The sequence below is a fragment of the Aotus nancymaae genome, unplaced genomic scaffold (genome assembly GCF_030222135.1).
Source record: "Aotus nancymaae isolate 86718 unplaced genomic scaffold, 86718_ANA_hifiasm-v0.15.2.pri h1tg000003l, whole genome shotgun sequence".
Lineage (NCBI taxonomy): Eukaryota > Metazoa > Chordata > Mammalia > Primates > Aotidae > Aotus > Aotus nancymaae.
In genome coordinates, this window is record NW_026988414.1 from 52,752,939 (window position 1) to 52,767,599 (window position 14,661).

Consider the following 14,661-nt stretch of genomic DNA (forward strand, 5'->3'; position numbering starts at 1 on the left):
TACAGCAATAAGTTTGGGGTAAGGCTACAGAATAAAAATTGTGCAGCACCACTGAGTATTAATTTTACTACAAAAATTTTAGGGAAAATATTAAAGATGTCCATATTAAGAAGCAAATGAAAACTTTAAGAAAAAGTACTGTTTGTAGTGGTCTCAAAGATATTCAACTTACCGATTTTATTTTTATTTTTTTGAAGGCTGTGCCTCACCCTGCTGCTCTCTCACATACGCAGGGCTGGCCACACATATGCAGCCATTTATTTTTATTCTTTGTCCTTTCCTTGGATGGAAAAGTTTGAGACCATTGTGAGTCTGAATCCCAGATCTAGTACTCATTAGCTGTGTGATCTTGAGGGAGTTTACGTCCCAGCTTCAGTGTTCTGATTTGTAATATGGGCATGATAGACTTATGTCAGCTGTAAGAAATAGATGAGAGAACTTACAGAAAAGTGCCTAGAAAGGTAACTTGACGGCAAGTTATAGTAAATATTTCCTAGGGGAGGAAATTTTGAAACCAGGGTTAGGGAGGTTTAGATGGTGTATTAGTTTTCACACTGCTGATAAAGACATACCTGAGACTTGGAAGAAAAAGAGGTTTAATTGGACTTACAGTTCCACATGGCTGGGGAGGCCTCAGAATCATGGTGGGAGGTGAAAGGCACTTCTTACATGGCTATGGCAAGAGAAAAAAATGAAGATGCAAAAGCAGAAAACCCTGATAAAACCATCAGATCTCATGAGACTTACTACCACGGGAACAGTGTGGGGGAAACTGCCCCCATGACTCAAGTTCTCTCCCACCTGGTCCCTCCTGTAACACGTGTGAATTATGGGAATACAATTCAAGATGAGATTTGGGTGGCGACACAGAGCCAAACCGTATCCGATGGGTCAGGGTAAGGTCGGTTGGATGTAACAAAAGATGGACAGTAAGTGTAACTAGGTGAGGGGAAGTTGTCCCTACTATCTAGCATTGGGTCATCGTTGAGGCTATTTTATCCACACCATCTTCATCTTTCAAGATCTCTACCCTCTATTGAGGGCATGGATGGGGGAAGTGGGGAGTACCATGACTGTTGACAAGGTGGCCACCCACAAGGGCAGTTGGAATGTCAGGGGGCATGAACAGGCATCCTTCTGCTGAAAGATTTATGGATAAGGTTTAGGCAGCCATCAAGAGAAGGCTGGTGTCCAGCACTGTATTTCCTCTGTAAGGGCTGTGTGACGTTCTCTGTCAATGACGAAGGATGGCATGCAGACTTTGCTTTGACTTCCAATAGCTCCCACCTCTGTCTTGTTCAGCCAGGTTTCCCTCCTCCTCTTTAGAGTTCTGACTTTCTACTGGGAAGGCAAGGAACAGCTTCCCAGCCACTGTTCTTAAGAATGATCAATAAGCTTTATTCCAGTATTAATCTACTTTGTTGACTTTCTAGAGCTGGAGTTGGAACACTCTGTAAAAAGTGAGTATTTTAGCTTTTGTGGGCCGAGAGGCATAATCAGAAATGTTTATACAAATTTGTTGAAAAAATTCAAAACTTTATTTACAGACACTGAAATTTGAATTTTAGGTAAGTTTCATGTGTCATGTAATATTATTATTTTAATTTTTTCAACCATTAAAAAAATGTGAAGACCATTCTTAGCTCACTGACCAGAAAGAGTCAGGTTACCAATTGCAGACAATAGTTTGGTGACCTCTATTCTACAGCCTAATATTGAAGGAAAAAACCCAAAAACAAAAACTGCTGCGAATATTAAGTGTCTTACAGTCCAAGATGCCTCTGACTGACTCATTCACTAAAATGAATGGAAAGAGTTAGGAAGCATGGTAAAGAAAAAACAAGCGTAAAGATTGTCAATACTTTAAGCTCCCATTTCCCATAAGCAGAAGGCCAAAATGTTTAAGTCCAAACAACTGGCCAGAGCGGTGTCTTTTGAACTTGTTTCATGACCAGAATCACCTGGCTTCTTGTTGAAGCTAGATTCCCAGAGCAGAAGTTTTGATACAGGGGAGACTTCTGGGTGGGGGTGTGTGGTGGCTCTCGGGACCAGGTAAGCTGAAGAAACACTATTCCAGAGGGCGCAAAGGAACCTCCAAAGCTGTGATTCTTGAAGTGTGGTCGCTGGCCCAGCAGCACCAGCACTGCTTGAGAGCTTGTAAGGAATGCAAGTCCTTGGCCTACACGAGAAACACGGAATCAGACACTGTGGGGGTGGGGTCTGGCAATCTGGTTTTCATCAAGCCAGGTGATCCTGATGCCCACTAGAAGTTGAGAACCTGTGTTTCGAGGCATCATTACTAGCACCTGGAGAAGTGATTGAGAACCCACCTGAGCAGTGAGGGCCTGGGCGCTCTTAAACCGGTGTTCTCAAGAGCGCAGGTCTGTGGGTGAGAGGAATTCTAGCAGACATCTGACGCCAAACGCTTCGGTTTTCGCAGGAAGTTCTGGAAACCCTATTCAAGGCAAGACTTTTGGAATCAAGGGCTGCATTCTCCCAAGAGGGGGCACCATGGATCCTAGAGATAGCAAATACCACCCAAGGTGATGGTGAGGGAGTTTTCAGCTTTTCTGCACGTGTGACCATTTACTGCACCAGGAGCTTTCTAGTAACTTCCACCCTTTTCAGGTTTCTCCAAGGTCCACTGGGGAGCCACTGTCCTGGGCCTGCCAGTGTGGCCCTGGGAGCTTCCTGACCTCACAAGCGGCTCTTGTGATGTAATTGCCACCTGAGGCGCGCCCCTCCTGGTCCTGGTGACATCACAGAGGCTACCCAGTCCCGGACCCCGGGGCTTCCTGGGGCCCAGTCAGCCGTTCGAGGTGCGTGAGTCCGGGCTGCGGAGGCCGGGGCCGTGGCGTGCAGGGGAAGGTCGCCCAGCTTGGCGCGCTGTGTAAGCTCCCTGCTGCTCCCTCGTGCTAGGCCAGCTCCAGGAAGGGAACAGACGACTGGACGTCGTTGCAAAAGGGCAACTTAAATTTTATTTCGAGTAAACACCTGCCAAGGCCCTCGAGCCTGGGCGGGCCCCAAGCCAGGTGGTTGGGGTCCAGGAGTCGGCTGCTGCGGCTGGGGATGCCCTGAGGGGACGTCGGGGCCTCAGGATGGCCCTTGTGAAGACGAAGTGCATCTGCGAACTCTGCTCCTGCGGGTAAGGTGGCCGTGCCCAGCGGGGAGCCTGGGTTTTCAGACTCCCGAGGAAGGGAAGCCTTCCCCGGCTGCTTCATTAGGCGGCCTCACGGTGGGTTCGTCCACTTGTCACGTTTTTGAGGCCACAATGTTGTCAACTAGCGTCGTGCCCGCGGACGCAACATCCGTTCTGGCGAATGTGGCTGTTTTCGGGCTTTCTGTGCTGCGTCACTTGAGAGCTGCAGGAGGGTTGAAAATGGGCACAGCCCCGCAGTCTCTACTCCCTTCCCGTCAGCCCAGGAGGGAAAACCCCTGGCCCCGTGAGACCAGTCTTGCTCCTTTTGTTTTACTTCTTTTGGGAAAGCGATAGGCTGGGAGGAGAATTCCTGTCGTGTAACTGAATTTCTCATTCCGAGAGATTGTTTGTCTGTCAGAGAAGTATAAGGTATTAGTAAAACTTGTTTCCACATTGTGTAGAGTTGAACAAGAATAATGAAAGCGTTACTTTCATAATCGCCTGGCCAAGTTTCTCTCCTCACCTTTAAAGACCATGCCTGGGAGAAGCGCAGTAAAGGTGGTCCCGGGGGAAATCAGGGGCTTTAGTCAGAGTCCCACGGGCTGGCTGGTCTGCTGTCTCTCACATGATCTCTTAGATGCTCCTTCTACCCGCTTCCCAGGACAGCTGCGTTTCTGTTCTGCTGGGGAAGGGAGAGGGCAGCAGAGGAGCAACAGGTAAGAGGGCCTGGGCTCAGCTCTCCTGGGCTGTCATTAATTGTGGCATCTTGGATTGGTAACTCAACTCCAGGTCATAGTGGCCTCATCTGTACTTACCTTTACCTCATAGGACTATTCTAAGAGTTAAATAAGATCATGTATATGAGTCCTGGTACATGGATTGTGCTTAATATGTTAGTGTCCTGAAATGGGAAATAAGGGCAAATATGACACATGCATATAAAAATGGTATCAGTAGTGTGGAGGATTAAAGGGCACTCTAAAAACTGGATGAGCAATCTTCTCTATCTAATGGTTCACGACTCTGGCTGCTCATTAGAATCACACTGGGAGTTTGAAAACTATCAGTTGCTCAGGCCGTTGAATTGATCATCTCAGGGTGGGCCCTGCTAACTGTCTTGAGGTGATTCTGACCGTTTGCTAGGACTGGGACTCACTGAACTAGATCATGTACAGATGTGGGTCTTGCTTTTAAGCTTTGTTAAGTGGGGCCAGAACATTGTATAGTCTAGAACGACTCGTTACAGAGCAAAACCTTTTTTTCTAAGGCCTTCTTTTTTCTTTTCAGAGATGGAGTTTTGCTCTTTTGCCCAGACTAGAGTGCGGTGGTGTGATCTTGGCTCACTGCAACCTCTGCCTCCCAGGTTCAAGCTATTCTCTTGCCTCAGGCTCCCAAGTACTGAGATTATAGGTGCTCACCACAACACCTGGCTAGTTTTTGTGTTTTTAGTAGAGATGGGGGTTCACCAGGCTGGCCAGGTTGGTCTTGAACTCCTGACCTCAGGTGATCCGCCCACCTCAGCCTCCCAAAGTGCTGGGATTACAGGCGTGAGCCACTGCACCACACTGAATCTTTTCTAAAGTCTGGGTCCCTCCTTCATTGTAATCTTTTCTTTAATCGGTCCCTTCCCTTTTATTCCAGTTATGACTTTCCTGGTTCTCTCATTTTTGTATTTGGAAACTGGTCCTAAATTACCTTCCTAGTGTTTTTTTTTCTCCCATGGTTCTCTTACATGAAACCACCCCTTGAATTGGATCAGGCTTCTTGACATCCCCTGAGTGGACCTGCTGATCTCCCATCTCTGATCCTTATCCTTTCCCATTCTCTAAAATACCTATGTCCCCTTCTCCTGCTGCTGGACTTGTAAGGCTGTTTCAGTTGCAGGGCTGAACCAGCCCTGTGGCTCCCCATCAAAGAAGAACCCCACTCCCTGTGTTCTCATCCTCTAATTATGCATCAGCATGCTTTATATACCCAATTAATTTATATACGCTGGAAAAACAGATATTTTCTATTTTGTATGTGTACTGTATTATAGCAACATACTGTTTTCTGTGTAACAGCCAACACATATCTTTTTGAATGAATGGATGGCCTTTTTTGTTAAGGCCATAATGGGCTGGACTGGGTTAGGAATGTAAGATTTAGAGCTGTACTGGCCAGTATGGTAGCTAGCTGTGGCAATTTCATTTAAATAGATGAAAGTTAAAACTGAAAATTCAGTTCCTGAGCTGCACAAGCCACATTTCAAGTGCTCAGTAGCTACTTGAGTATTGTCACTCCCACCCTGGCCCATGCAGACATGGAGTGTTTCCATCACTGCAGGAAGTTCTGTTGGACAACACTGATCTTGAGTCTCATTATTTGGAAGTCTTCATCTCTCACACCCCAGTTAAATCCCTCCCACCTCAATTAAATCTGCTCAGTGACTGGTTGAGATGGACTGAGGAATCTTACAGGTGTCGTCTAAGCTAGTGGAAGTCTATTCTCGGCTTTTCCATTCTGAGGTCATGGGAAAAAGTGATGGGAAGTCTGGAGGACAAGCATGTGTGAAGAAGTTGAAGACAGTGCCCTTGAGTGGGAGGGGGAGACTGGGGTTCCTGAGTGAGTCACTGGATCTCTCTGGGCTTCAGTTCCCCCATTTTTTAAGCCTGGAGATTTGTGGAGACCTTCAGGGCTACCAGGGAGGGAAAGAGGCACACATTTATTCTCCCTTCTCTCCCACATTTTCTTCTTCCAAAGTTTTTTTTTTTTTTTCCTTGAGCAAATAATTCTGTAATGTTCTTTCAACTTTAACTTTTGAAGACATTGTACTTGTTGGTGAGGGGGCTCTGGGGATGCTCAGGGGTCTGGGTAAGAAGGTGTCCATCTGCAGGAGCCGCTGCAGAAGGCTGCTGGGAGAAAGCCACCAATGGGTGACTCTCTTGGGCAAGTTCTTGTATTGGCCACAAGATGGCAGACGTTTCCTGACCAGTTCTCCCTGTGGGTTAAACCAAATCAGCCAAAATGGAAAAGCAAAACCTTTAGAGTTCTGAATTTTATTTTATTTTTAAATAGATTTACTTCATGTTTTCTAAAATAAGCGATTAGAGTTTAGGGTGCAGCAGAGCTCAGGAAAGTGGTATGCCTTTTGGAGTAGATGGCAGATTACAAAGTGAAAAGTGTTTCAAATGTCTAAATTTAAAGATTCCAACAACTCAGAAAACTTTTTAATAAGCTTTGCTGGGCAAAAAAAAAAAAAAAAAAAAAAAAGAAATATTTTACTGCATCAAGCTTAAGGTTTTGCCTCTACAATAATGCTCTACTCCTTTCTTTGATGATCAAAATCTTGCAATTGGAATTACTACCATAAAATGTTATAATTTATACCTGAATTGAACCTCAGGAAAAGAAAAAGAAAAAAAGTTATAATATTCTCTTTTCAACATAATCAACACCAAATAAAGTGTTTGTGGGTTGTAGAAATACAGTAAGGTTAGCATCTTAAATTTTTTTCGAAACGAATGTACCACTTATCTTGACTTTAGAAGCTACAAGGTGGGAGTGCTTTGAATAGAGTAATCCTACTTTTGTATATGAGAGTGTTGTGTTTCCAGTTGCATCTGATTATCCCTAGCATTTCCTGTTGTTGAAAAACTGTGACCCTTGAGATATATATATATATATGTATTTATTTATTTTTGAGACAGTCTTGCTCTGTCACCCAGGCTGGAGTGCAGTGGCACGATCTCGGCTCGCTGCAACCTGTGCCTCCTGGGTTCAAGCGATTCTTCTGCCTCAGTCTTCTGAGTACCTGGGATTACAGGCAGATGCCATGATGCTGAGGCAAGTTTTGTATCTTTAGTAGAGATGGGGTTTCACCATGTTGGTCAAGGCTGGTTTTGAACTCTTGACCTCAGGTGATTCACCCGCCTTGGCCTCCTAAAGTGCTGGGACCAAAGATGTGAGCCACTGAACCCAGACCAGAGTTTTACATTAAATCACCTTCCATCTCTATGGTATTTTGAAAATTCAAAAAGTATTTTCCCATATATTATTATCTTACTGTGGGTCCCTCAACATGGGAAGCATTGCTTAGTTTGGAAATTGGATTCCTTGGTTTTAGCCTCTCTTTTCCCTGGGGATGTTTTCAGTCTATTGAGCTGTTCTTTCTCTGATGACTAAATAGAAACTGTGGTTTGGTTGGGGGAAGGGGGGCACAGGGCAGAGTTGCTGTAGATAAAGTAAAATGTTAATGGGCCTTTAGAGCTGAAAGGGATCTTAGTGGTCTCTAGCTCTTTTATTTTACAGATAAGGAAATTGAAGCATTGAGATTAATTTTAATATATGGGAACATGTTAAGCTTTAGGCACAATTTAGGTCAATTAAATTTTATTCATCTTTTACTGGGTATCAGGCATTGTGCTAGGTGTTACAGTTTACAGTCAGGTCTGTTTTTGAGTCACACTGGACCATTTAAAAAATTGATACATAATGATTGTACATATTTCTGGGGTACAAGTAATATTTTGATATATGCATATAACATGTAATAATCAAATCAGGGTAATTAGCATACCTATCTCCCCACACATTGATCATTTCTTTGTATTGGGAACATTGCATATAATTGTCTAGCTATTTTGAAATATATGGCAATTTATAACTATAGTTACCCTCCTATATTATCGAACACTAGAGTTTATTTCTTCTATCCAACTGTATTTTTGTACCCATTAACCAATTTCGTTAGTCCCCTCAACTCCCCAATGGGCCATTTTTGACTGTAGAGTACAATATGAAGGCTCTCGTCCAACGGAGAAAATAGTATCTGATATAAAAAAAAAGTGTAATTCTAAAAGCCTTTTAGTAAAGTAATATAAATAGCAAATTTCCCTCCTGAGATTAAAATGTAGTAACACTACTTCTTCTAAAATTCTTGTAAAAAAATTGTTAATGAAGGGATTGATGTAGCTTACTTTTATATCTGATTATTTTACGGCTTACAGTGCACCATTTTAAAGATTTTGTGCAGTCTGGCAGGAAATTCCAGGACTGGGTAATGTATCATGAAATATTTATGAAGCATTGGTAGTATGTGCAGCATTTCATAAAAAAAGTAGTCCCGTAGAGGACTCGAAAATTGCTGAAAAGGATGTGGATTTGGCCCTTTCACAGAGCTTGGGGAGGAAGGTGATCTCAGGGGCAGCCATGTATCTGCAACTTAAATCAGTTATGTTAACCAGGGAGGAACTTGTTATTTTAATTTTGGAAAATATTTTCTTCGCATTGATGGAAATTTCCTTAACCTTAGATTTTATTTTCTTAGAGTCTCTGTTACAAATTAAGAGGAAGGAAAAAAAATTGAGGACTTGGTTTGATATTACATGTTTTAAGAATTCTTATTTTTAATTTAAATAAAATTGACTTCATAAATTCTGATTAAAGAAAAAAAAGACAAAGAACAGCCTTTAACAGATACTTGCTGATGACTTATCTTTAGCAGAATCCAGATAGAGGTGTCAAGAAAAAAAAAACCTCTTTTCACTTTAAGAGTGAATTTTTATTGTAGATTTCATGTACTTTTCATGTTAAACTGTTATGCTCCTTAAAAATGGCCTTTTTTGATATCAGAATTAATGTTTAATTGTTCATATATACCTTTCATCTTATAACATGAGTATAAGTGTGTATATGTCAAATTTCAGATATTACATTAGAGTATAACTTCATATTCAAATTACAGCAGTAAAAATGATCTATGCGCTCTTACAGTCTGCAAATGGATCCGTTCAGAGTAACATGCTCTAACTCTGTTCTGTAGTGGGCAGTTTTAAACATCATTCCCTCCATCGATATTAAAATATTTATTGTTGACCTTCAAGTGATTTATAGTTTTTTTGGAAAGATGACATATCTTGGGATACTTGGTGGAGAGGGGGAAATAGCTATCCCATAGATGAATAAGACCAATAAAACAAGTGATGTAAGATGTCAGGGGTGGGAGAGGCACTTTGGGATGGGGGAGCCGGGGAAGGCTTTAGGATGGGGAAAGTGATGAGGAAAGTGAAGCTGAAGTCAGGCAGCCTGGTTTCATATGCTGACTCTGCCACTTTTTAACGGTGCGAGCTTATGCAAACCATTTTATCTTTCTGTAAAGTAGGGATAACAGTACGTTTTTCTTAAGGTGGGTGTGAGGATTAGGCAGGAGAGTAGCACAGGCCCTGAAGGAAAAGGGTGTATCGGGGTTGGGTGAGGCTGCCCCTGTTGCTGGCCTTGGCGGTCAGAGAGACACGGAAGACATCATGTCCACCTGAGCACTTGAGCCTGCATGGGAGATCATGCTGGAAGCAAATTGCAGAGGGGCCCTTACGTGTCTCAGGATGTTAACTTGCCAGCAAAGAGCCATGGATGGATTTTGAGTAGGAGATTAACACAGATAAAACAGCCTTTCCCCCCACAGAAAAGCCTTAAAAGAGTAGTATTTCTTTTCTTCTTTTTTTAAAATATAGAGTTGAAGTGTCACTATGTTGCCTAGTTTAGTCTTAAACTCCTGGCCCCAAGCAATCTTCCCGCTTGGTCTCCCAAAGTGCTGGTGTGAGCCACTGTGCCTGGCCCCCTCCCCTCCCCTCCCCTCCCCTCCCCTCCCCTTCCTTTTTGTTTATAGAAATGTCCATTCACAAGGCTATTTGTTTTTAAAAAAATAAAGTCCAATATCTGAATTAGGCTGACTTTAAATCTGTTAATGTTTGTTTTTCCGAGTGGATTTGTAGTTTGCTAATATTTCCTTGAAGATATTTTATCTCCATTCCATTCTTGTCATTTTTCTTAACTTTATTCAACAAATGATTGAGTGATAATTTACTATGAGAAGTGGCAGAGTATTGAGGTTTCAAGCACAGATAGTGGAGCCAGACCATCTAGGTTCAAATCCCAGACTTTCTACTCCCCAGCTGTGTCATGTTGAACCATTTCACAGTGAAGTTTCTACTTCTGTGTACCTCAGTGTTCCCATCTGCAAAATGGAGCTAGAACCTGACTTTGAGGGTTGTTGAGAGGATTGAGTCAGTATTAAATAAGCAACTAGAACAATGCCTGCGTCCTTAGTAAGGCGTAGGTCGATGTTATTAAATAAACATAAAGGATTGTGTTCTAGGCAATGAAGCCTGAGGAAGTGTACTTACCTGAGCATTTGTGTTTGAGTGGGAGATCCTGCCAGAAGCTCTGGGGAGCTTGTACTCTAGAGAAGAGAGTTAAGTTTGTTTACTAACTTGCAGGTAATAAAAAAATGTCCTGCAGAGAATTAACTTGGGAGATGTAATCTGGTGTTTGTGGGGCTTGATTAAATTTGGATGACAAAGGGTGGGCGTGGTGACTCACGCCTGTAATACCAGAACTTTGGGAGGCTGAGGCAGGTGGATTACGAGGTCAGGAGATCAAGGCCATTCTGGCCAACATGGTGAAACCTCGCCTGTACTAAAAAAATACAAAAATTGGCTGAGCGTGGTGGTGTGTGCCTGTAGTCCCAGCTACTCAGGCTGAGACAGGAGAATCACTTGAACCTGGGAGGTGGAGGTTGTAGGGAGCCAAGATTGTGCCACTGCACTCCAGCCTGGTGACACAGGGAGACTCTGTCTCAAAAAAAGAAAAAAAAGTTGGATGATAAGAATAGTCTACAAAGACTTTATCTGCTCTTTATACTCTGGGAGGCCCTCTGCCCTTTTTAGGATGCCTCACTTTAGTCTAGCAATTTTTAGACTTTGTGAGTTCAGACTGACATTAACACTGGGGTTAAGTTGCTATTCAGTTTAGAACTTTGCAAGTCTTCAAAACAATGATTCTGGGGGTTAAAGACCTCCTCTCTAGCATACCCTACTACTCTGTTTTATTGTCTTTACCAGCTTGTTCAAAGTATCTTTGAAGTTTCTCTGGTTGTTTCTCTAAAAGGAAAGAGCAGTGTTTCTAAATGGCTATCAAGTTAGCCACTAAGTAAAATATGTCCTTGTATTTTAAATATCTAGACTATCCCAAAACCCCTCATTCTAATGTTAAAAATTGGGTCTGTAATATAAAAAAGCAGTTATGTTTCTCCCAGTGTTGGTCAGTAACTTAACTTTTAGAAACTACCCATTATGCAGTGACTGTTTTTAAAAATCACTGTCTTTCCCCATAATAATCCAATTTCTCTTTCAAGTATGATGCATTTCAGGTTTTCTCCAAATAAGGAAAATTTACATGCAATCTGTGAACAACAGCTCTGAGTGGAGTGCAGTGGCACGATCTCGGCTCACTGCAACCTCCATCTCCCCGGTTCAAGCGATTGTCCTACCTCAGACTCCCGAGTAGCTGGGATTGCAGACGTGAGCCACCATACCCAGCTAATTTTGTATTTTTAGTAGAAACGGGATTTCTCTATGTTGGTCAGGCTGGTCTCAAACTCCTGACCTCAGGTGATCTGCCTGCCTTGGCCTCCCAAAGTGCTGAGATTACAGGTATGAGCCACTGTGCCCAGCCTGAATACCTTGTTCTTCTACCTTGCTTTATATGGGAGGGCAGCAAGTAATATTAGGGGAAGAACATGCAACAACTGTTGGCATTGCAGGCCTGGATTTAATTACTTGTTCAGGTCCTTTAACATCTCTGACTTTCAAAAGTCAGTGACCCTTAGACAGTGAAGTCTCCACCATCTATAGCGGTGTTTTTTTCCAGGTCCAGAGAACTTCCATGTCAGGGCCCTGAAGGTGTCTGCAGAGGTCTCCTATAGCTTCTGCTGGAGACCTGAAGAGAAGTCAGGGAAAAGGGGACACGGGCACAGACCTGAAGGTAGACAGATGTTTCCCTGACTTCTCTAAAATTATTGAATTGCCAGTTGGGAGTATGTGTCTTTCTCGGACCTCATGACTCTTGGAGCATCTGATCTGTTTTCTTCTGGACACTCTGACTTCCTCTGTACATGGGCTGTCTGTGGTTGCCCCAACCCTAGCTTTATAACGCTTCTCATTTTCGAGAACTGAAGAGTTTAATGTGCTGTTTTCAAATTTCAAAGAGAAGAACACCTGTGACATGTGGCTCTTCTGGCATCAGGCTCTTGCTGTGGTCCAATCAGCTGAGTACCAGGAGGAGTGGGGTTACATAGAACAAACTGGGCAGCTAGAGGACAGCTGTTTTATGTAATAAGGATGTAGGCAGGAAGAAAATAATTAGAAGAGGAAACAATTGAACTTACCAAGATTCTTGTCAAGATATCCTTGTGGATAAAGTTAGCAAAAGACAGGTTGGATGATAGCATTAGGTTAGATGGATTGCCAGGTTATTGAACAAGCAGGCCAAAAGAGTGTTTTGATGGCTTTTTACCTGCTGAGAACAATATCACCATAGTGATATTGGAACAATATCCCCATGCCCTAGAACTCTATCGTTAGCTTTATCTTAGTCAACATTTTTAATCAAAACTTGAAGACACAGAAGACATCCTTATTGAACGTGCTGAGAACCCAAAATGAGAACCTATAGCAAGCATAACAGATGACAGAATGAAGATTCAAAATTATCTTGGCCAGGCCTAGTGGCTCACACCTGTAATCCTAGCACTTTGGGAGGCTGAGGTGGGCAAATCGCTTGAGCCTAGGAGTTTAAGACCAGCCTGGGCCGCATGGTGAAACCCCATTTCTACAAAAAATACAACAACAAAAAATTAGCTGGGCATGGTGGTGTGTGCCTGTAGTCCCAGGTACTAGGGATGCTGAGGTGGGAGAATGGCTTGAGCCTGGGAGGCGGAGGTTGCACTGATGCAGTGAGCTGAGATTGTATCACTGAATCCCAGCCCAGGAAACGGGGAAAGACCTTGTCTCAAAAAAAAAAAAAAATTATTTTGACAGGCTGAAACACTGGGCCCCAAATAAGCTGGAACTTAGCAAGAGTAAGCATAAAGTTTTACGTTTGGGATGAAAAATCAATTATATGTAGTTGTAATGGAGGTGGTTTATCTTGGCCTTTTCAGTTTGTGAAGAGGTCTTGGGGTTTTACTTAACTACAGTTTTATGTGATGGAATGATGTGGCTGTGAAGAAGCTTTAAGTTACTTTCATGCTAAATGGGGGTAGAGTGTCCAGGTTAGCAGATGGAATTACTTTATTGGATTTGTGCCTTATCAGACCACAATTGAAGGATGCTTTTCCCTGTGGACACTTTTTTTTTTTTTTTTTTTTTTTGAGATGGAGTTTTGCTCTTGTTGCCCAGGCTGGAGTGCAATGGCATGATCTTGGCTTACCACAAGCTCTGCCTCCCAGGTTCAAGCGATTCTCCTGCCTCAGCCTCCTGAGTAGCTGGAATTACAGGCATGTGCCACCGTGCCCAGCTAATTTTGTATTTTTAGTAGAGATGGGGTTTTTCCATGTTGGTCAGGCTGGTCTTGAACTCCTGACCTCAGTAGATAAACTCACTTCAGCCTCCCAGAGTGCTGGGATTACAGGCGTGAGCCATGCGCCTGGCTCCCCCCGGCCCCAATTTTTTTTTTTTTTAAATACCTGCTGGTGACCAGGATGGCCAGGTTATGGGGAATGCATTCTGAAAGTGAGAATACTTGAACTTGACAACATCAGGAGATGGATGGATGATAACCTAGTGTTTTAATGCTGTAGTCTACAGAAGAGGGCTTTACTTGTTCTGGGTTGTTCAGAATGTGGAACCAAGACCCATGAGTGGTCACTGCATGAAAATGGATTTGGGGTCAATACTAATAAAGAATTTTGTAGCAATTAGAGCCATAAGAAATTGAAGTAGTCAGCTGGGCGCGGTGGCTCACGCTTGTAATCCCAGCACTTTGGAAGGCCAAGGTGGACGGATCACAAGGTCAGGAGATCGAGACCATCCTTGCCAACATGGTGAAACCCTGTCTCTGCTAAAAATACAAAAAAATTAGCTGGATGTGGTGGCTCATGCCTGTAGTCCCAGCTACTCGGGAGGCTGAGGCAGGAGTATCGCTTGAACCTAGGAGGTGGAGATTGCAGTGAGCTGAGATTGCATCACTGCACTACATGGTGACAGTGTGAGACTTCATCTCAAAAAAAAAAAAAAAAGGAAGCTGAAGTAGTCTTCCCTCCCTCCCTCCCCTCCCGCATGACCTCTCTGTCCCTCTGTCCCTCTGTCCCTCCGTCCCTCCGTCCCTCCGTCCCTCCGTCCCTCCGTCCCTCCGTCCCTCCGTCCCTCCGTCCCTCCGTCCCTCCGTCCCTCCGTCCCTCCGTCCCTCCGTCCCTCCGTCCCTCCCTCCCTTCCTGTCCTCCCTCCCCTCCCCTCCCTTCCTCCCTCCCTCCCTTCCTTTCCTTCCTTCCTCCCTCCCTTTCCTTCCTTTCCTTCCTTCCTCCCTCCCTTTCCTTCCTTCCTCCCTCCCTTTCTTTCCTTTCCTTCCTCCCTCCCTTTCCTTCCTTTTTTTGTGAGACAGTCTTACTGTTGATGAGGCTGGTGTGCAGTGGCGTCATCTAGGCTCACTGCAACCTCTGCCTCCCAGGTTCAAGTGATTTCTCCTGCTTCAGCCTCTTGAGTAGC

General features: G+C 43.7%; 1 protein-coding gene across 1 annotated transcript in view; it reads left to right on the forward strand.

Moving 5' to 3' along the window:
* Positions 1–14,661, forward strand: part of SAXO1 (stabilizer of axonemal microtubules 1) — a 105,344-nt gene that overhangs the window by 6,488 nt on the left and 84,195 nt on the right. The window lies entirely within an intron of this gene.